The 19,930-nt window shown below is 40.5% G+C and overlaps 1 protein-coding gene across 25 annotated transcripts in view; it reads right to left on the minus strand.

Annotated features, from left to right (window-relative positions):
- The window catches only part of LOC125968467 (receptor-type tyrosine-protein phosphatase delta), a 117,096-nt gene that overhangs the window by 60,412 nt on the left and 36,754 nt on the right, over positions 1 to 19,930 (minus strand). The window contains exon 1 of one of the 25 annotated variants that reach the window (XM_049719545.1): positions 12,041 to 12,185. The exons of the other annotated variants lie outside the window; for them this stretch is intronic. The gene's annotated coding sequence lies outside the window, so the exon portion shown is untranslated. Of the gene's footprint in view, positions 1 to 12,040; positions 12,186 to 19,930 lie in introns of those variants that run through there. 25 annotated transcript variants of the gene reach the window in all.

The raw sequence follows: 19,930 nt of genomic DNA on the forward strand, positions 1-19,930 counted from the left end.
AGGAACACCGGCTTTGACCGGTCCCGTAGAAAAACAGCCCAGAATGTTGTGATAGGAGTTGCCGTGGTAACATGGCTCCCAAGTGGTCCTTGGTTGTCAGGGGCAATCAAATCAGACATCGGAGCGTGAGCGCCGGAACCTCCGCCCTTCCTCAAACTTGCCGCTGCTAGGGGGCACCAATGATGTCATGAAGGAATAAGTTTGATGGAACTGCACATTGTGAGTGTGTGTGTGTGTTGACATGGACATTTTCAATCTGGAGGAAAAAGCTCCCCCCCTCGTGAAAAAACAAGCATTATGTAATTGCCCCAGCTCAATTCTTTCCTGAGTAACTTTTTAACTCTGAGGGATTGCTTTCAGCGCAAAATTTTAGTCACATTAAGTGTAACCCTTATCATCAGCTTGTGCGTGCCAGGAATCTGCAAGATGAAGGAAAGTCCCCGTTAGAGCACAAGTGGTGCATCCAGTAATAGGCCATATGCGCATCTGCGCCTTTCATTGAGCATAAATACTGTGCTATGCATGTGTGAGAGTTTGTTCTGTGGTCCTCAGAGGAGAACAATCCTGCATGACTCCATATTTTATAATGCCTTTTGACAGCAATGCAGAACCTATCTTACAGTAGACAAGTTCACGGGCCGTGAATAGAATACCGAAGAGGCTGGGTGTGTGTGTATGGCGGGGATCTCACTCACACGCTCTAATATGCGGTACGAGGTACGCAGAAACCCTTTTCACTGCTCATATAGCGCATGTATCTGATATGAGAAAAAAAAAAAATCTAAACCCAGGGAAGCACAAGGATGACGGATGAGGACAAATGGCCGTCTATCAAAGCGAGCTCTCGTTTTTATGTGTCATTGTCAGTAATGACGTCATCGATCATAATGCTGTGGGGATTTAGAGAGCTAGGGGTCAGGGAAAATAGGCTGAATGAAAATATTGTAACGGTAGCCTTCATACGCCCAGCAGCTTGTAAAAACATGAGTGTATCGTTTCAGGGTTAGGCTAACAAGAACAGGTTTATAGAGCGATGCTATCACGTTGACGCACTTGTCATGCTCGGAGACAGATGGAAATAAAAGCTGTATCTTAGCTTGGTAAGTTTTAGGTTTAGGAAATACATACAGTAAAAGCAATAGCAGCAAATTTCAAAGCCTCTTAAAGCATGACCATCTATAATTTGGATCTATTACATGCACAAGATTAGTAGACCGCCAAAGAGAACCAGCTAAATATGGCACAGATAAATTACATATACTGTAAAAAAAAAAAAGGAAAAAAAGAGATCATACGTCACCATTGCATCAACTAGATCAAGCTCAGGATTAGCAAAACACATGCCCACTTGTTCACTGAAAAACCGTGGTAAGGGATATCCGAGATGAAACTTTGATTCATTATTCTCTAGCAGATTTGGATGAGGAAACAATATCCCACTATATGTAGGCCAAATATTTCATCTTCTGGTGTTATGTGATTATAATACAATAATGATTTTTTTTTTTTCCGGAGCATAAAACTGTGTTATGGAATCACAGATTTTCTTTTATATCCTCGTAAGATTGTCTCAGTGTCAGACATTAAAGAAATTTAAGGCGTTCCTTGGTAATTTGCGACCAGGAAATCCTTTAAAGTAATGTTTCATCTTTCAATGGAAGAAGGTTGTTTGAAGAACATAGCGGAGGAACAGTGATTTTCCTTTGAAAGCAATGATGTACGTCAGCCTTCACAGCTATGCCCACTCAAAATAAAAGTCAAAGTACGGATGGGAAACTTACCAGCTGTGTGAATAAAATGATATAGACTAAATTTTTCACAAGACATTTGTCAATGTACAAAGAGCTAGCTTATATAAAAAAAAAACTTTTCTGCATTTTTCCTTTATATTTAATATTATTATATTTAAATATCCTTGTCTGTGGTGGTGTGGGAGGAATAATGTGTGCGTAATTATGCCAGACTGAAATAAAACCTTTTAATCTTATTCACTCGCTGTCAGGGTACCTCCAGTGAAATTTGTGAATCAAATTTGTATTCAATTCGCCACAAGAAAAAAAAGACTGTATGACAAACTTTTGCATACATATACAAGAGGATACATATCTCATAAATGTAGCAAATGATGCAATCTGTCACTTCTTCAACAGCTGATAGGCCAATACATCACAGCAAAAAAACTAATCTATCACATGACGACACCAGGTTAAAGCGTGAAGATGAATCGTGGCAAGAAGGCCGACTCGTCCTTGTCGGATTTACGAAAGGAGAAAGTGGAGCGAGGTTGCCGTGGGTTACACAATAGGGAGCTCTAAATTTCCCCAAAAACCTTTGTCAGTGAGGAAACAAGTAGCCGGGAAAGACCCATTGATGACAGACGCGTGTGCACATGAAACCGTATACACGAGAGCTTGGCGTATGCTTCATCATCCCGCTGATTGCTCACTAGGGAACGAATATCGCTGATAGGGAAAGGAAAAACAGCATATGTGTGAGCGCTCTCCCATCCTGCATTGTGGAATCCAAAGCATTTGACCCCAATCTGTGTCTCTGCATTATTTATACTTCAATGCTAGCTTTCCTATTGTTTGTTTTTCATAGCTTGTCCTAGGTGGGAAAACAAAAGGCTGTTATGGAAACATTAAACATGCAGGGCTGATATAAATGATAAAGAATGCAAGAATTATGTCAGACAAAGTGCTTCATTCTTGTCTCAGTGTCTATTTAAATAAACTTGAAATATTTCTGGAATACAATATCCTGGAAGCTTCTGTCCATTTTCCACCCAGCTATTCACAGTGATCGCTTGCAATCCCGCAGTATCAAAAAAGGTTAAGTGATCACTTTTTATGTTTTTTTTTTTTTTTTCCTCACAGAACTTTAAGAGAGGCAAAATAAGCAAGAACTGGAACAAGAGTGACCGGCACACTAGTTGACTGGCTTTTGCCAACCTATATCGGGCTCTCACTTAACGGCTACCTGGTAGCCACTAATGCTGGCAACAGGTTCGCACAATTAATAATCGTCTTTTTGTGTCCTTAATTAGCCATTAAACATGATTTCAGGATGACTTAAATTGTGTTGATGCTGGTGGCAACCATTTGTGATGGCAATAAAATTTCAAATGAGCTCTAATTAACCTCCAGTTGGGAAGACAAGTAGGCCGTAAAGTCACCACGTTCTTCCAGAAACAACTTCATAATAAAAACATTCCATGTTAGTGGCGTCCATGTATTATTTGGAAAGATTTTATTTTGAAGTTGGCCTTTTCGTGTCATGCATAGGATGAACAATTATTCCTGTGGTTGTCTTGACTTGGCTTCCTAATGGTGCACAGCAAATAAATGAGGCAGAAAAAACATTCCTCAAAGATTTATTTTCCAAACGAGCTACTCAAATTACGCGAGGACTCGATTCACCCTTAAATTTGATCCGTTTATTTTGATACGTTCAAACCTCTTCACAAAAGAATTTCCGACAGGAAAGAAAGCAATTTTTTCGACAGTATCCAGGCTTGAAGAGTATCGGTATGTTATTTACAAGCTATAAAAGTTTTAGTGTGACTCTTAGTCTTTCATAAAAACAAGTTGTGTTCCTATAAGGATTTAAAGAAGAGAGCAGTCACTAAACCACACACACAGACATGCACGCATGACTACTCCATCCCAGAGACCTGCTGGAACAAATCAATGGCAGCCACAATGAGTGCCACCATTTTGCTGGCTGCCACCCAGACCCGAGGCTAAAGAGCATACCAACACCACCGAGCCACTTGCAGCAAACGTCGACACAACAGCAAATGTATCAGCACACTCCAGAACGTGCACACAAATTCGTTGAGCGAACCTGTGCGGTGGTTTGTGCGGACATGAGCGCTCTGTCTGGAGTGAGCGAGCTTATCGCAAACTGCCATGCTGTGCCTATGCGTGCGAGAGTGATGGAGTGCGCGCGTGCGGATGCCAATGCAGCGGTTGACGGTTTGAAATATGCGGCTTTGCAATTCTCATTCGGATGATTGTTCTCTTTCATGTAGTCGAGCAGGCAGCATACGTTAAGCTTGCCGGCAAATAAATCCCCACCACCGCCACTAACACACGCACACATACACACACAAATTACACAAACAAATTATCGTACATCGTGTCTCTTGTTGTCACACAGACACACGCATATGCTGCTGGCATGGCAGACTGGTTTCTAATCGGTGAATCATCATATCAGCCAAGAAATGTCAGATTAGGTTATAATCCTGAGTTTTAGTGCTCTTAACTTGGCGTTGACACCACCTTATTATGTCTGTCCAAAAAACAGACGCACTACATTTGCCAAAGTTGTTGCTTGTGCGCACACAGACACACAAACAAGCACCACTAAGACCGAGCTGTTCATTGTGAACCTGAATGGAGACTGTGCAGCAACAACTGAAGGCCAATTATATTTATATAATGAAGTTATTTGATGATGAGAAACAGCCTAATAAACTCCCTTGATGCTCTTAAACGCCTCATATAAAAGCTATATTTTAATTGAGCTTTTACCATTTTCAGGGAAACACCAAAGGAGCAGATGTAGAGGCATTTGTTTTGTGCCTTTTTCTTTTTTTTTGGAATCTGTACTCAGTTGTATATTTCCTCCACACGTTTGCTGTGAAGTCATTACACCAATGCCGAGATACAAACGTTACCTTTGCGAAGCTATAAAATCCTCCACAGTGTATTGACGTCCAAGCTGAGATGGAGTCTGTAACTCTAGGAGACAACCTTGTTATTTTCAATAATCTATTAAAGGAGCTCCTTGTGGGACGCACGGGGGAGGCCGGCAGTTTGTTAGGTGTCTCGTCGTTTTCGTGGAGACATTCAGAGGATGCGCACGGAAAAGCGATGCCAATCCCTTGATCGTAGAGAGGAGGGTGGGGGGGGGTAGGTGTATTAAATGACGGTTCAAATTTAATATCAGGAGACCTGCTGAGGCACTTCCTGTGTCTGAGGGCTCTCCGTGAATGGAGCGGTTGCTGAGTCGAGGGGTTTGGGATACATTAGGGGAGTGTGCAAAGAACGGAGGAGAGCACAGATATGGTATCATAATGCAATAGGTGTCTGGTTTTCATCTTCATTTCCTGCAATTTCACAGTGCCCCACTGACATTTAGCATAATAGTCAAATATTAAGGCGCTACTCAGAAAAAAACAAAACACTGATACTAACTGAAAGACCACCCACATATAAAGAGTGTTTTGTAATGATTGTGACTATAAGGCCACACAAGGAATAACTAGAAGGTAATAAAAGGCAGATTTATTTATGTAGAGGATTTCATACATAAGGTCACTCAATGTGCAGCACAAAATTTAAAAGCATTTACAAACAAAACAGATGAAGATATGGGTAGGTGTGGGAAAAGAGCAAAGTTTTTAACCTTTTTAAAATCATTTAAATTGCACTGAGATAAACACTACTTTGCGGGTAATGTTAATTTAATGTTAGCATTATAGCAACGTTTTACAGCAGGCGCTTAATCCAGCATGGAAAATGATTGAATGTAAATCGCTAACACAATTCCTTATGGAAGATTCTTAACTTTATTGACAAATAACATTATGAGAAGATGAGTCACGTTGCAGATGCATGTGTTGTAATTTTCCACAAATTTCACAAGATCTCGAAAAGCTTACTGGACGTGTAAACATAGCCAGTGAAATTTCTACCAACCCATTTTGCTATACACACATTTAACAAGGCAGCATCTACACTAAACGCACAAAGATCCTGCAGGACATTTCAGGTCAGGTTCCAATTCAAGCATTGTCTCTTGTGAGGTCAGAGCACGTCTAGCAATTTGAAATGTTTGGTGCTTGTAAAGAGATTATTCATCCACATGGGGCCTCACACACACGCGCACACACTAGCATTCCCAACCCACATGGCACAGCAATACTTAGAATTCTGTAAACCTTTAAAGCTCATCTCAGCTCTGTCTTTACCATGATTGTTACACAGAGAAAGCCCTCGCACAATCCCGACTCATAGTGAATGATGAGGGGAAATGGCAGACACACACACTCACGTACACAGGGGCACAGACAGACACACACATTTAATCCCAGGTGCCTTAGGGACTCTGAGGGGAATGAAGGGGCAGCACATAATTCCTGAACACGAACAAGAGGAAATGGGATTTGCGCCGCCAAACTCTCAGTCCCCCCCCCCCCCAAAGAGAGGGCAAAGGCAAACAAATGACAACAGGATGAAAGATAAAGAGCAGGACAAAAGAAATGTAGGACCTCATCAGTCTTATCGTGATTTCATGAGTAGAAAAACAAATTAAACAAACAATCAAAGTCAATAATTAAAAAATTTCCAACCCGGGCGGCTAATCCTACCCATGCAGATTAATTAGACGTGGAGGAGGAGGAGGAGGATCAGCGGCAGCCATTTTGAGGCCTTCGGCTGCCGCTTGGATGTGAATGGGGAGTTTGTGCAGGAGGCGGCAAGGGCTGAAGCTTTGCCACGGCAGAAGCAAAGACTCCCGCTAAGGACACAGAGCAAACACTCGCCGCTCGTATAATGGACTGGAAAATTCCTGGCCGTAGCCTGAAGTAGCCATCCATGAAATGTCCATAAAAATGTCAGTTCTGCTTTTCCATCGCTGATTGATACAAGACAACAGTCTTTCATATCCATCCGTCTTCAATAGCGCCAGGATGAGGTGCGGCCGATCTAACTTCTAGCTAAATAGATAAAGACAGAGATGGATGGATGGATGGATGGATGGATGGATGGATGGATGGATGGATGGATGGATGGATGGATGGATGGATGGATGGATGGATGGATGGATGGATGGATGGATTTATAGATAGATAGATAGATAGATAGATAGATAGATAGATAGATAGATAGATAGATAGATAGATAGATAGATAGATAGATAGATAGATAGATAGATAGATAGATAGATAGATAGATAGATAGATAGATAGATAGATAGATAGATAGATAGGATCAAGACTATCTGTCAGATCATCAGATCATCGTCAATGCATAATGGCTCGTCCTACCACTACCCGATGTTACGGGAAAAAAATCCAAACAAAAGTGTTACCTCCTAAAGTGGAGGTAAAAAGAAGCAAAGTTGGACTCAGTTTTAAAGAGGTTATTTTGAGATACAGCCTTAAGGAGGATTTGGCAGGCAAGTAGGCTGCACGATGCCAAAATCCAGCTGTGCTGCTCCTTGATAGGAAGTCGAGCGGCTCGGAGCACAGGAGGTGCAGCAGTGATATTATCGATTTACCAGACAGCCAGAAGGGAAAGGAAGGCGGCTTTCGACGCCTCTTAGCCTTCCCTCCATCTGTCCGTCAAGTCACTTCTACTTTCGCCTTTTTTGTCCTTTTCAGTACATTTTGACAGGGAGTGGACATCTTTTTAAGCTTGAGCCATGTTGAAGGCAAAGGAGATTTATGTTTTTGTTGATATAGTGAGAATGGTCAGAGAGTCAGAAGTGAGCAAACAACTTTGAAAGGTGTCAACTCTGGGCTAAAGCAGGGGGTGGGGGCAAAGAATTGCAACGATTAATAACTAACTAACCGATTGTCAAGTTAATAAATACTTTGATAATCGATGAATCGGTTTCAACGTTTTTTAATTTGAAATTGTCCAAATGTCAATCTCTCAACAATATATATTCTCACAATTCTGTAGTCCTCCAAGAACGCAGAAAGTCATTTAGCAAAATAAGACATTTATAAATCAGCTTTTACTTTGGAAAACTATCAATATTTTTGCCTAGTTTCTGACATGTAATGGACGAGACCAGTAACTCATAGTCAATCAGAATCAATTTGTGGATTTTCTGTACTGTCATATTGAAATAATGTCCTGTTTTTGAATAAGTGGATTCATCGATTAATCGGCAAAATAATCAGCAGATAATCAAAAATAACTATTAGTTGCAGCATTAGAACAAAAACAATACGGATTTTTGATATTAAAATAAAGTCGTTATGGTTGACTGTTCTGTTTTTTAATGTTGCTGCAGCAAGCAAAATAGTTTTTGGTAAGGCAGCTGCGTTTTACTGTCTCTAAGTGTTCCATAGTAAAGACATGCTGCCCTCACATTTCCATATTTATTATTACATGTGCTCCATGTGCCTGCTCTGGATCGCTGGCTGTCTCCCAGAATAAGAATGGAAACGATACGAAGATCAGACAGAAATTATGGAAGAAGAGATTCAGCGTTAGTTTTTTTTTCTTTACTGGGGGATTCTTTCTCAATCAGAGCAAACCAGGCACAGCCACAACAATTCCATTTTCCAACCCTACCGCTTAAACTCACTCTTGCACACATAATCTGAGCCAAACACGTGGTGCTTTTCTGCAAGGATTAACAGTTTCCCACCTCGGCCTGCCTTTTGAGTCCTCTTAAACGTTTGTCCTCGTCCTTAATTATTATCACTACGCTGTCTCTTGCTTATCCATGCTGCACCGCTGCTGCCTCAATCCCTCCGGCACGCATCATGGTTTTACATAGCAAACTGGTGCCAGACCACAAAGTCTTATTTTTCCTCCGCTATGTCTTCTTTTTCTTCTCCTCCTTTCCCATCCTTGCCACTGTACGCTTTAATCTGTTTGTGGGGGGGTTAGTCACAGCCGGCGGACTTTCCCTTCAACTTTCGTTGCCTTTTGACGACACTCAGCGGACACCTTATTAGGTACGACTGCTCAATAAACCTGCATACCTGTAATGATTGTTACGATTCACAATGGAGAAAATACTCAAATCTCTCAGTATGATGCACCTCAAAGTACAACAATGAAATGCCGTAGCTTAATATCAATGTGCATGAAGATAATAAATCAGTAGTAAATCATACAAAAAGTTAAGCAGTATAAACAGATATGTACAATCTCAGCTCTGATTGAGTTCCAATTGCATGCAAATACCTGAAAGTGATACAATAAAAAATATGTCTGCTTCTGCAGGCAAATACTGTCCTAGAAAATTGGAAAATGCTCCATGCAGGATTAAATAGTAACAATAATAACAACAACAACAATACTAATACTAATTCAGACAAAGCTTATTGAATTTACTTTCAACATTGCATAAAATCCAACTAAATGTCTTGTGAGGACAAGCTCTATGCTGAACTTTATTAATGTAATCTTTAATCATCGTTCGCCCCTCAGGGCACAGAGAATATGATGTCTGTAAAATTGCTGACACAGAGTGCTTTCGCCTATAGATCCACAGATAAGGCTGTCATGCAGCATTGACTGCAATGTTTGAGGAGACAGAATATTTAATGCTGTTCACTTGACTTGGCGGCCATCCATGCCTTTGTGATTTAATCCTCTTATTTTGGCCTTTGGCACGAGGCAGTCCCAAAATGTACTTGTCACTTTTATTGTTCTTTCACTTCTTGTATTTTGTTAAGGTCCAGTGGACCCTTTGGTTCAGCACGATTTAGGATGTTTTTAAATATCGGTGATGAAACTCAAAGTAACTGGTTGGAGAGATTCTGTTTTGCTTCCTGACCATGGTTGCAATGCCCTGGATGGAATGTACATGTTTCCCCAAAAGATGATTTGACAAGTTAATTGATACACGGGGGTACCTTATGATTCAAGGATTCAAAAGATTAAAATGGAACGATTGGGTTCGTCACATCAAAACCGATTTTCCAATTCAAATCGTTTTTTGTTGCAGTTCTCAGTTAATTAATTTAATTAATGAATTAAAAACAATTAATCAATCAATTAATTTGATAATTGATTAATTGCAATTAATAATTGCACATTTAATTTTGATGAACTAAATGTAATATTAGAAAGCCTTACAGTCAACATTCCAGATTTTTGCAAAGCCTAATTGAGTCTCACACTTGTTCAACGTTGTTATATCCGTTCTTGGCTGGCGTCTTTGTTTGTTTCAGACAGCAGCCTGTTGGCCCGCCTGTGTGTTCCCTGGTTTGGACTGCGTTGGTCTGGTTTGTGAGAACCAAAGTAACCGTCACTATAATTACCAGGCCGACTCATAACACGCGTGACCTCAATGTCACCTCCCCTAACCTGACCCAGCCCTCGGTGTAATGACACAACACTTACGACACATATATTCCAACATGTGCCAGCCATGCATCCCTGCTGCACGCAAATATGTAGAAATGTGCTGACATCCACACACACATGCACAGACACACACACAGCTGGCTGGGCAGACACTGGCATCCATCACATCTTGTGAAACTTAATCTCTCTGAAAGGAAGAACAGCTGCACTGGCACGCAAGTGTATGTGCGCAAGTGGGGCAGTAGCCCAGCGAAAGATCAGCTGGGGTAAAGCAAGGACTTGTCACCGACCGGCATATGACAAAGCACCTCTTGACCCGGGAGTCGCTGGCAGGGCTCATAAAACAGGTTGTAGTCCCCTTGCTTAAAGAGCCATGTCCATCTAAGGGAGAGTAACACTTTTACAAGCTATCACACCGGCTCCTCAAACCTAAGAGCACTTGAAATCACAATTTATTGTGTATGCATTAGGAAGACACCTGTGCTGTTCAAGAAAAAGCCTGAATTAAGTTGGACTTTCGCCCCAAGTCTCCTTCCTCAGTTGTGAAGTAAACTTTTAAACTGTGGTAAATGTAAAGAAATAGAAACCGACATTTTCAAATTGTTTTCCAAAGTTTGTAAAAGACGGTACACAACTCATTCAGCGCTTGTGGTCTTGAAAGTGACCTGGCGGGTCCCAAACTATTTGACCTGAAGACCCATCCCAAAATAAATGTTTCCGCCATAAAAGCGTCATATATCTACATTGAGCTACATTTAGATACAAAACAGATGGGAATGAATTTAACTAAAGCTGAACCAAAAAGGTAGAAGAAATAATTATGAGCTTTATGATAATAATAATAATCACTATATGACTCGAGGAGACCAATAGAAACTGTTTATCTAAGATTGGGAAGCCCTGTTTATGAACCCATGGTTAATTCAGGGTTGCCATGGAAATGTCAAATATATTATGTGCATAAATGTATATCTTTTTATATTACAAGGCCATAAAATCATTTAGTCGTGAACTCATTTGCATAAACACCAGACTAACACATTCATCACTCTCCTTCTGCTGTATATCCATATAGCCAGTACAAAGCGAGTACACCTGCATATATGCACTGTTATATACGCTCTTACTCACATCTGCCTCACATACTTGAGTCTAATTGCTGCAAAAGTACTTGCATGACTGATTGCCAGCGAGCGAGGGCTGTAATGCTGCCATAATGTTGGCGCGAGACTGCTGACGACTGTTGAACACACACACAAACATGCACACATGCACACACACACACCACAAGAGCACATTACAGCCACTCAGTTATGGTGTTGGCAGGAGAAGCCAAGTAATGTAAATAATACTAATGGAAATGCCAAACTACACCTGAACGGTGAGATGAGATCATGAAATCAGATAACGTGTACATGATGTGCCTCATCAATTGTAATCATGGTGTTCTAATTTGATTGGAAAGAGGTTGGTGGAGGGAAAATATTCCCCGGTAATCCGGTGCGTCCTCCTCAGCCTAAATTGTTCATGTAATTTTGCACACATTTATTTGTGTTCTCATTAAATTCTCGCACAGTCTAGGCTCTCGGAAATGCCCCCTGTGCAGATTCGGAGTGGGAGTACCAGGAACCAGACGGGCGGCAAGTCGGTCATCATAAGCAGGAGGCTGTAAAAGCCCATTTTTAGAGTTGCCCTGTGCTGACAGGACAGTGAAATAATAAAATGCTCCTACATTACAATTGACTACTGTCGATGTCAAGATCTCGAAACGAAAGCCTACATGATTGAACACCAATCCCCATGGGAAAAATCTACTGATCAGAACATCAATCAAAAGCAACCTGAAGAAGAAGGCTGAGGTGTCAGTCATCAGAGGTCTGCGACGCACCACCGATTGGATGCGCGCCGTTACCTTCAGACAGTAATCGGCAGAAGTTGATGCAAAACAATTCTAGGCGCAAATGCCGACTCACCATATCAGCATCCTGCCCGTGTGGATGGAAAAGTCAACGTGAGCAGACTGAAGCTGTCCGTCCGTTGCCTGCCTCGTGTTAACATCCACCGTGGCTGCAGCCGCTCTGCCCAAAGGATCCAGCCCGCGCGTCTTTTCCCTCCCTCCCTCCCTCTCTGCCTCTCTCTCCTCCCACCCCCTCACACTCTCTCTCTCGCTCTCTCGGTCTCGCGTTCAATCATGCTCTCTCTCGCTCCAATAATTTCCTGCCCAGCGTGAACACGACTCAGGAAAGGCAGATGCCGTATTGACGCTTTGGTGGAGGGAAGTTAGAACACGTAGATGTCGTGCCGCTTTGAGGGGGAGAATATTCTACAGTGACTCCCTGCCAGCCTTCCTTCATCACTGGGTAAAAAAAAATGTCCCGTGCAATTGCATTTTTCCTTAAAATCCAGACTTTTCATAATTTAGTCTCTCAACATAGAGGGTCCTATGAAACCACTTAACTTGTATATTATGTATGGCCCTCCAACCCAGTCTCCAAAGCTTTTGCTCATCCACATCGCTTTCTAATTAAACATAGGTGGGTAAATCATTTTAATGTGGTGTTTTGACCCCAGATACCAAGGGATGCACAATGTATGGCACCAATTATCTTGTTTGTAACATTTAAGTTTTATAATATTTAACTAGGTCATACTTGGGATGAACAATTGGTCTTTTCAAGTTAACTTTTTTTAATAGACTGTGAGGATCTCCTATTCTCAGAATGTTCTGAACTCCAGTTTCCATGCTAGTGATGTATTGAGAGATTGTTGAAACCAACGTGGATGGTTGTAACGGAATGTCCCATAGCTGAAGTTGAGTCGGCCTTCTTTTGACAGCAAAACTAATCTAGATCTATTCAACAGCGCCCCTGCTGGTTACAGTGCACTCTGTTTTCACTCTACTGCTTGAAGACAGGATTACTTAACAGTAAGTTATATATGTAATCAACACATTTTTAATGATCACTAAATCAATTATTATGTGACTGAGTGGCAAGAGTGGGTGGCTGCCCTTTCTGTTGTATGGTCCATTTCAACGTTTCAGATCAAATCAGCCATCCATCAATAATTATTTTGTGTTGTTTTTCCCGATAACAGACTCATAAATTATTTGGTTTTGGGGCTGGTCTTGGGATAATTGCCTTTGTCAGCCTGTATTACATATTTTTCTTCTCAGTATTCTCGATGGTTCAAACAATCAGGAAGGCAGTCGTGAAAATTGCTTATTAATGCTTTTCGCTTAATGACAAGTGATTATCCTCATTTGCGTTCATATGCTCAAGCATACTTAGATTCTCGAACTAATTTTTGGGTCTGTTTTGTCCTTTTCTGCTATTCCTAGTATTATTCTTCACTTCTTGTTGGGAATTTCACAAGCTATTGTGTGGCTAAAAATACAAACAACTTGACCTAGCAATTCACCCAAAATATTTTTATTTTATGGCCGTATTGCAAAAACACAAACGCTAAATTCATCCCCATCAGATCCTCTTTGCTGCTCGAAGCATTTTAAAGAGAAGTTCTAATTTGATGTCGTGACTTGGCTTTGTGTATCAGTGTTGATTACTCAAACAAAAAACGCATGTTGAAAAAAAAAAAAAATCAGTCCACTGTGTGTACAGTACCGTCTTCGTCTCTTCACCAAAGAGTTCCCTTCAAAGATGTATTATCCCATCAGTGCGGTTTTGTGGGATTTTTTTTTTTTTTTTATCAAATGAATAATACAGGGAATGACGGCAACTAATTTTCAGGGCATTGAGGATAACTAACAACAGTTGGGGTAAGCAAAATTTAAATCACAAACTTCTGCAGACACCACGTTTGTGAGCGTCTTAACAGGACTGTTTGCACAAGGGATAAAAGGAAGCCGGAATCTTAAACAAAACAATATTGGTGCACAAGACGACATCCAAAGAGACGCACATGCACGCACACACTCACTAATCTGGGTGTGCTGACCTTGAACACCAAATATAATCAGTGGTGCAGCAGATTCCCATTAGGGCGATGTAAATGAGATGGAGGAGTATAAACGCGCTTTTGTTGCAGAAACTCTTCAGCTCAGTGGTTACAAGATAACGCAACCTCAGGCTGGACCGCACACACGCACAATCACGTGCGCACTCACGGTCAGGCTTGAAAGGCCTCACATGCCGAAGGAAAAAAAAGACGGTAAATACACGCCGAGTGAGGATGTTATCGGTATATTTTGAATAGAAGCAATCAGGAACAATGGGAAATTACAATAATATCGGTCAGGACAAAAAGACGAAATACAGCATCGTACATATGAATGCGTTTCTGCAAATAGCAGCCAAGGTTGTTTACAAATTTACAGAATTGCATATGGGGGAGGCCTTTTTGTATTTAAACTCACTTTTTCATGTCTTGGCAAAGTATTCATGGAAAATTTCTCCACTTTCTGAGACTGTTTATGTGCTGTTTTGGTTCGCTGCGGGGTGAGCAAAAGAGTTCAAGGGCTCATCCTTTTAATGTCTCTGTGTGAATTATAAATATAAACTTTAATACTTAATCACTTACTAAACATTTTTACCTACTGATGCATCAGAAACTGGAGGCATATGCTGTCCTTAAAAAATGTTATGAATATTGTGATATTTTAATTGCTTGATTAGAAATATTATATTATATATAATATACCAGTTGTCAAAATTTACAATGCACATTTCAAAACAAACATGACTGAAAAATATGAAAATGGTTACTTAGAGTTATTAATTTAGAGAGCATCAAATGATGTATTGCTTATCCTATATATCGATGATCACATAATCACTCCATCAATACCATGTCGAATGTTATCAACGTTCCTACTCCCCACCACTTCACAAATTGATATTCCATATTCAAAATGGTTATTTTCACTTCTTACTGTTAATGCCACAACACACAGTGGGCTCCTTAGTGTACACAAACAGCTGTGCACAGTTTCAATCACACACTCGCCGCACTCAAAAGATAATAACTCAGCACATTAGCGATAAGGGTATCGCTATCAAGATAACTTCAGTGGGTGAAATAGCACGTCGAGCTCTATTTGATGGGCCTTCTTGTCGGCGCCCCCGCAATGCACCGCAGGCACTGCCGTGTTGATCGTATAGACCGCCGCTAAATACTCGCTGTGCCTTTTCATCAGACATTGCGTCAGTCAATTCACACCCCTGACTGTGAAAATGCAAATCGACGCTTTCTAGCGCCTTCTCCATCACATAATCAAGGCGTCTTACTGATGAATATTTATCAACGTAAGGGTTTGGAATTCCAAGGTTTTGCACGTACTGCGGCTGTTTGTAACGCACGGAACCTCCAAGACATATAAATAAATCAGCACACCACACCATACCATCAACCAATTAATTTATCACTTCTCAACGGTTGGAGTCATTTTTCTGGCATTTCGAGTCAGAGTGATAAAAATTGAAGGAGCATTTGTTTGTCTCTCACAGTGTAAAACAATTGTAATTGTCATATTCACACATCCAGATGTATTTTTGCAGCAGCACAAATATCAAGACCTGGAATTTCAATCAGCACAAACAACAAAGCCACTTTAACAATGAACAAGAGGATTAACAAAATGTTTATAAAAGAAAGGGAAGCTTGTTGTGTCACCTTGAAAGTTCAGTTCGTGACTTATGAGGTGGGCGTAGAGCGGCATGGCCATTAAAGCCATGACATTTGAATTAATGTCAGTATCATAGCTGCAGCCGCAGCGCCTTCTTTTTTGCACAACTCGCCTCAACCGCGGACGGTTAATGAGTGATAGTGTTGGCGAAAACGTGGACACTCCACCCTCCATTAAAATAAAAAATTGAGCCTTGAATATTCATTCACTCAACATTTGTAATACGCTTTACACACGCAAGTCTGCTGTGTAAAGCTCTTTTCTATTTCCACAATTGATTATGAGCAAATTATGCTCGCTTGTTGCCGGGCGGCATTCTGCCTTGGAATTGGATTGTTGAAGTCAGAAAGTCATCACATGATATGAGAGGCATTTCAGAGAAGAAATTCATGGTGATTATATTGTAATGTTTGGAAAATAAAGTTATACATTTTTAATAATAAAATTAAAATAGTATTTTATTGTTTGAATAATTCATTGTGTGACCAGACCAGCTGACCTTTCTCCAGAGACTTGCCACATCCATGTCTTTGTCAGAAAATATAGTTAACTATTACATGAATAGACTTTGGGTTGATGATTAAACAAAACTAACAAATGAGGCCATTTCCTTGTAGTCATTGAACAAGATCCTTAACATTCCTCATCTTAACATTGTGCTGACTTTCTACTTTGGAATTTATTGGATTTTTTTTCTTGCGAAAACACGACCTTGTTTCAAATTCAATTCTATAGAGAATTCATTCTCTTATATTTTTTCATCACTGACACCTTTCTCACTATGACACGGATCATATAAGCACAATAAACGTAACAACAACAACACAATGACAGTCTTTAGCGTTCCGCTTTAGAGCACACACCTTTCCTTGTGACATCCCCTATTGTGCAGTTAAAAGGCGCCATTATTTTACTCTAGTCGTAAATATGTTCCTATAGCGCTCACAATAGTGAACCTTGAACTGGTTTAGCCGCAGAGAAAAAGTCTATTTGTAATCCTTTGAAAACGCAAATTGAAGTCTGTTATTTCACTCTATAAAAGCACTGCAATCTTCATTGTGTGAGTGATTTTTTTTTTTTCCACACATACAACACAAGATGCGCTTGGCTGGGCTGTATGGTGGCGTTCTCGTCTCAGAATGTAAAGTAGCACTGCAAAGCAACCGAGCTGTGATATGCACTTTAATCACGTCCAAGAGACGGATACACTATGTCAGATCTGCACAAAGCAGGAAGGTATGACCCTGCAGTATGTGTGTTGTGTTTGTGTTTATTTGTGACAAAGGACTGAAAATGAGGGGGTGACGGAGGGAGGCGGAAAGGGGGGGGTGGCACAAGAGAAAGCAGCCTAGCAAGCGTGAAGAAGCTTTTATTAAAAACTAAGAGGGGACTGCAGAATGATGAAGATACAGCCTGCTTTTTCCTCATGAAGAAAATTGCATTTGGGCATATTGAACTGTTTGGGAAGATGAAGAATGCACGTTGATGTGCGTATCTTCACGGTAGCACCTATTAGCAATTGAGAAAAGATCATATTTGAGGAGTATATTGTACACTGAACACACACACACACACACAGACTTCATAAACAAAGGGTAGTCTGTGTATGTGTTGAATGAGGATAAAAATGTAAAGGGTAAGAAGGGGGAAAGTGGTGAAAAATGAATGACAAAACTTGGCGAAGGTTTAAAGGGAACAATAGAAAAAAGGCGAACATGAGTATAAAATGAGTCACCTTCCACATGCCATGCTTGTGGAGCTCGATGTGTTTTCAAGGGTGGCTAAAACACTATTTTTGAGCAGAACTGAACATTATTCAAGTTACGTAAACATCTATAGATATCCTATACATGGTGGACACTCATTCAACAAACATGGTTGACATGCCACATGCTACAAACATAATATTTTCCACAATTCCATAGTTTCGGACACATTATTTTCATAACATTACTTATGTTTATACAGCCTACCCCACAAAAATCTGTTCACAGCTAATAACAGTGAGCTACAGAGGAAAAGCCAAGGAAAGTTGAAAGGCCTTGGCGGTTGACTGTACAATTCGGAAATCAAATAGTTTGGAGCAAAGTCGCACAAACCTCAGTATTTAAGCTGTAATCATGAGGGACTCTGCACGAGACATCAGTTGAGCAAAAATCAAGGCTAAGTGAGAGCAACATGTGTTTTGCATTTTCTTTTTTGTGGAACCAAAACAAAGAAGAACAAAAACAGAGCCACAACAAGGAGTGTTAAGAATAGAATATACAGCACTGATAGCGTTTGTAGACCCTTCAGTCAAAACAAACAAAAAATGAAACCAGGATTATATATATGAATAAATATATCTTTTACTAAATAACTGATATAAGGTAAAATAACAAGAGAAGCAAAGAGAAGCAAAGAGAAGAAACCTCAGGCAGCTGAGAGTATTCAAAAGTAGAATTAGCAGCATTTCTGTTCAGCATCTATATTTATTATCTTTTTATGAATTAATTCAAAATTTAAAAGGTCAAATCGACGACAGTCACGGTGTTATGTTACAGGGGATGCTTTGAGAATAATTGTCAATTGTTTGTCTATGTGAAGCCCTTTGAGACTGCTTGTGATTTAGGGCTATACAAATAAACTTGACTTGACTTATAGTAAGCCATGCTACCAACATAGCAGACATCGTTAACACTAGCCATGCACTTTTGGAATTGCAATTATGAATGAACATGTGTGAGGATCACGTTCATGTATGTTTATAAGGGGCTTGGCTTTGGGCAGACATGTTACTTAAAACATTGCCTTGATTAATTTTCTTGGGCAAAAAGAATTTGAAAATAAAAAGAGAGGACGAAAAAAAAAGATTGTTTGACCTTAAAGGTTCGACTCTATTTTCCTTCTGAAATCCAACTAAATTCAGCTAGAGTTTTGTGTGAACCCTGCACCCCCTGCCTGCCAAAAGAACAACAATATGTTGGGAGTTTGAAGCAATTGGAGTCATCAGGTTCCCTGGCAAGATGACAGCCCATTAACCAGGGCTGCTGACTCCCTCCAAATGGGTGACGAGTGACAAGCTGAGCAGCGACCATATTAGTGAAGAATTGCACGGCTGCATTTTGTCACGCTGCAAGACACAAACCTCCACCGGAATGCTTTTGAGTAGCTTATTTGGACTTAAATGTAACCATAACAGGGATGTAAACAGACAAGGGATGTGCATATTGGATTGGCTAATTCTTCAAAAGTGTGTGTTTTGCATGCGTGCAGACATATTCACACAGGTCCCCGCAAAGTGGCTGTCACAGTGATTGGTTTCTTTTGCCAACCCACAATAGCCAATTATGTACTATTATACACCACAGCAACTCTTGTGGCCCGTATGCCTCGTGTGCGTGTATCCGTATACGTGGGTGTTATCGTGGGCGTGATTGGCAAATTGCTGGTTATGCATTGCAACGTGCTGAAAGAAGGGGAGGAGATATGTCAATGAGGCCAGGAAGAGAAACATAGGGTGAATTGAAAAAAATAAGGACATGAAGAGGTTGATTGTATTTGACAGTGGTAGAAAAGACAACCTCATGGGGAGCCGCAGACCTCCAGTGAGTTGCGTGCTGATGACAGATGTCTGGTGGCCCGAGACATGCGAGATGCAGCCAAGCCGAAGCGGAGCTCACCACAGACTGAGGAACTCAGTCAGCGAATGACGAGTGTTCCATCATGGATGAGCAGCATATGACTGAGTGTTATGTGGCTGGATTTTTAAACAGCATATCAAAGCGTCTTGAATGCACCATGGTGGCCAAGAGCACACAATGGTTTTCATATACTGCAAAATGTCAGTCTGATAGAAAACAGCGCATTTGAATAACAACACAAGTCCATGACAACAAACCGCAGCAAGGCTAAACGCCGACGTTAACATTTCAGTAGAGATCTACTTAAAACAACCAAAACACTGAACATGATTAAACATGCGAACTTCAGAACACTATGTCTGACGGTAAAAATAGATTTTGACGTAACTTCTTGTCCAAAGTCTGTCTATTGTTATTCTCAGTGAAATGTAAAATACCGCCCCCTGTAAGGTTAGGGTGGCTATTTATTTATTTATTTATTTATTTATTTATTTATTTATTTATTTATTTGTGTAGTAGGAAAATAGTTATGATATTGTGAGAATAAAGAAAAACATCTGCGAGAAAAAAGCTTGGGTATAACAGCCACGGAGATT

Source organism: Syngnathus scovelli, chromosome 5 (assembly GCF_024217435.2).
Source record: "Syngnathus scovelli strain Florida chromosome 5, RoL_Ssco_1.2, whole genome shotgun sequence".
Taxonomy (NCBI): Eukaryota; Metazoa; Chordata; class Actinopteri; order Syngnathiformes; family Syngnathidae; genus Syngnathus; species Syngnathus scovelli.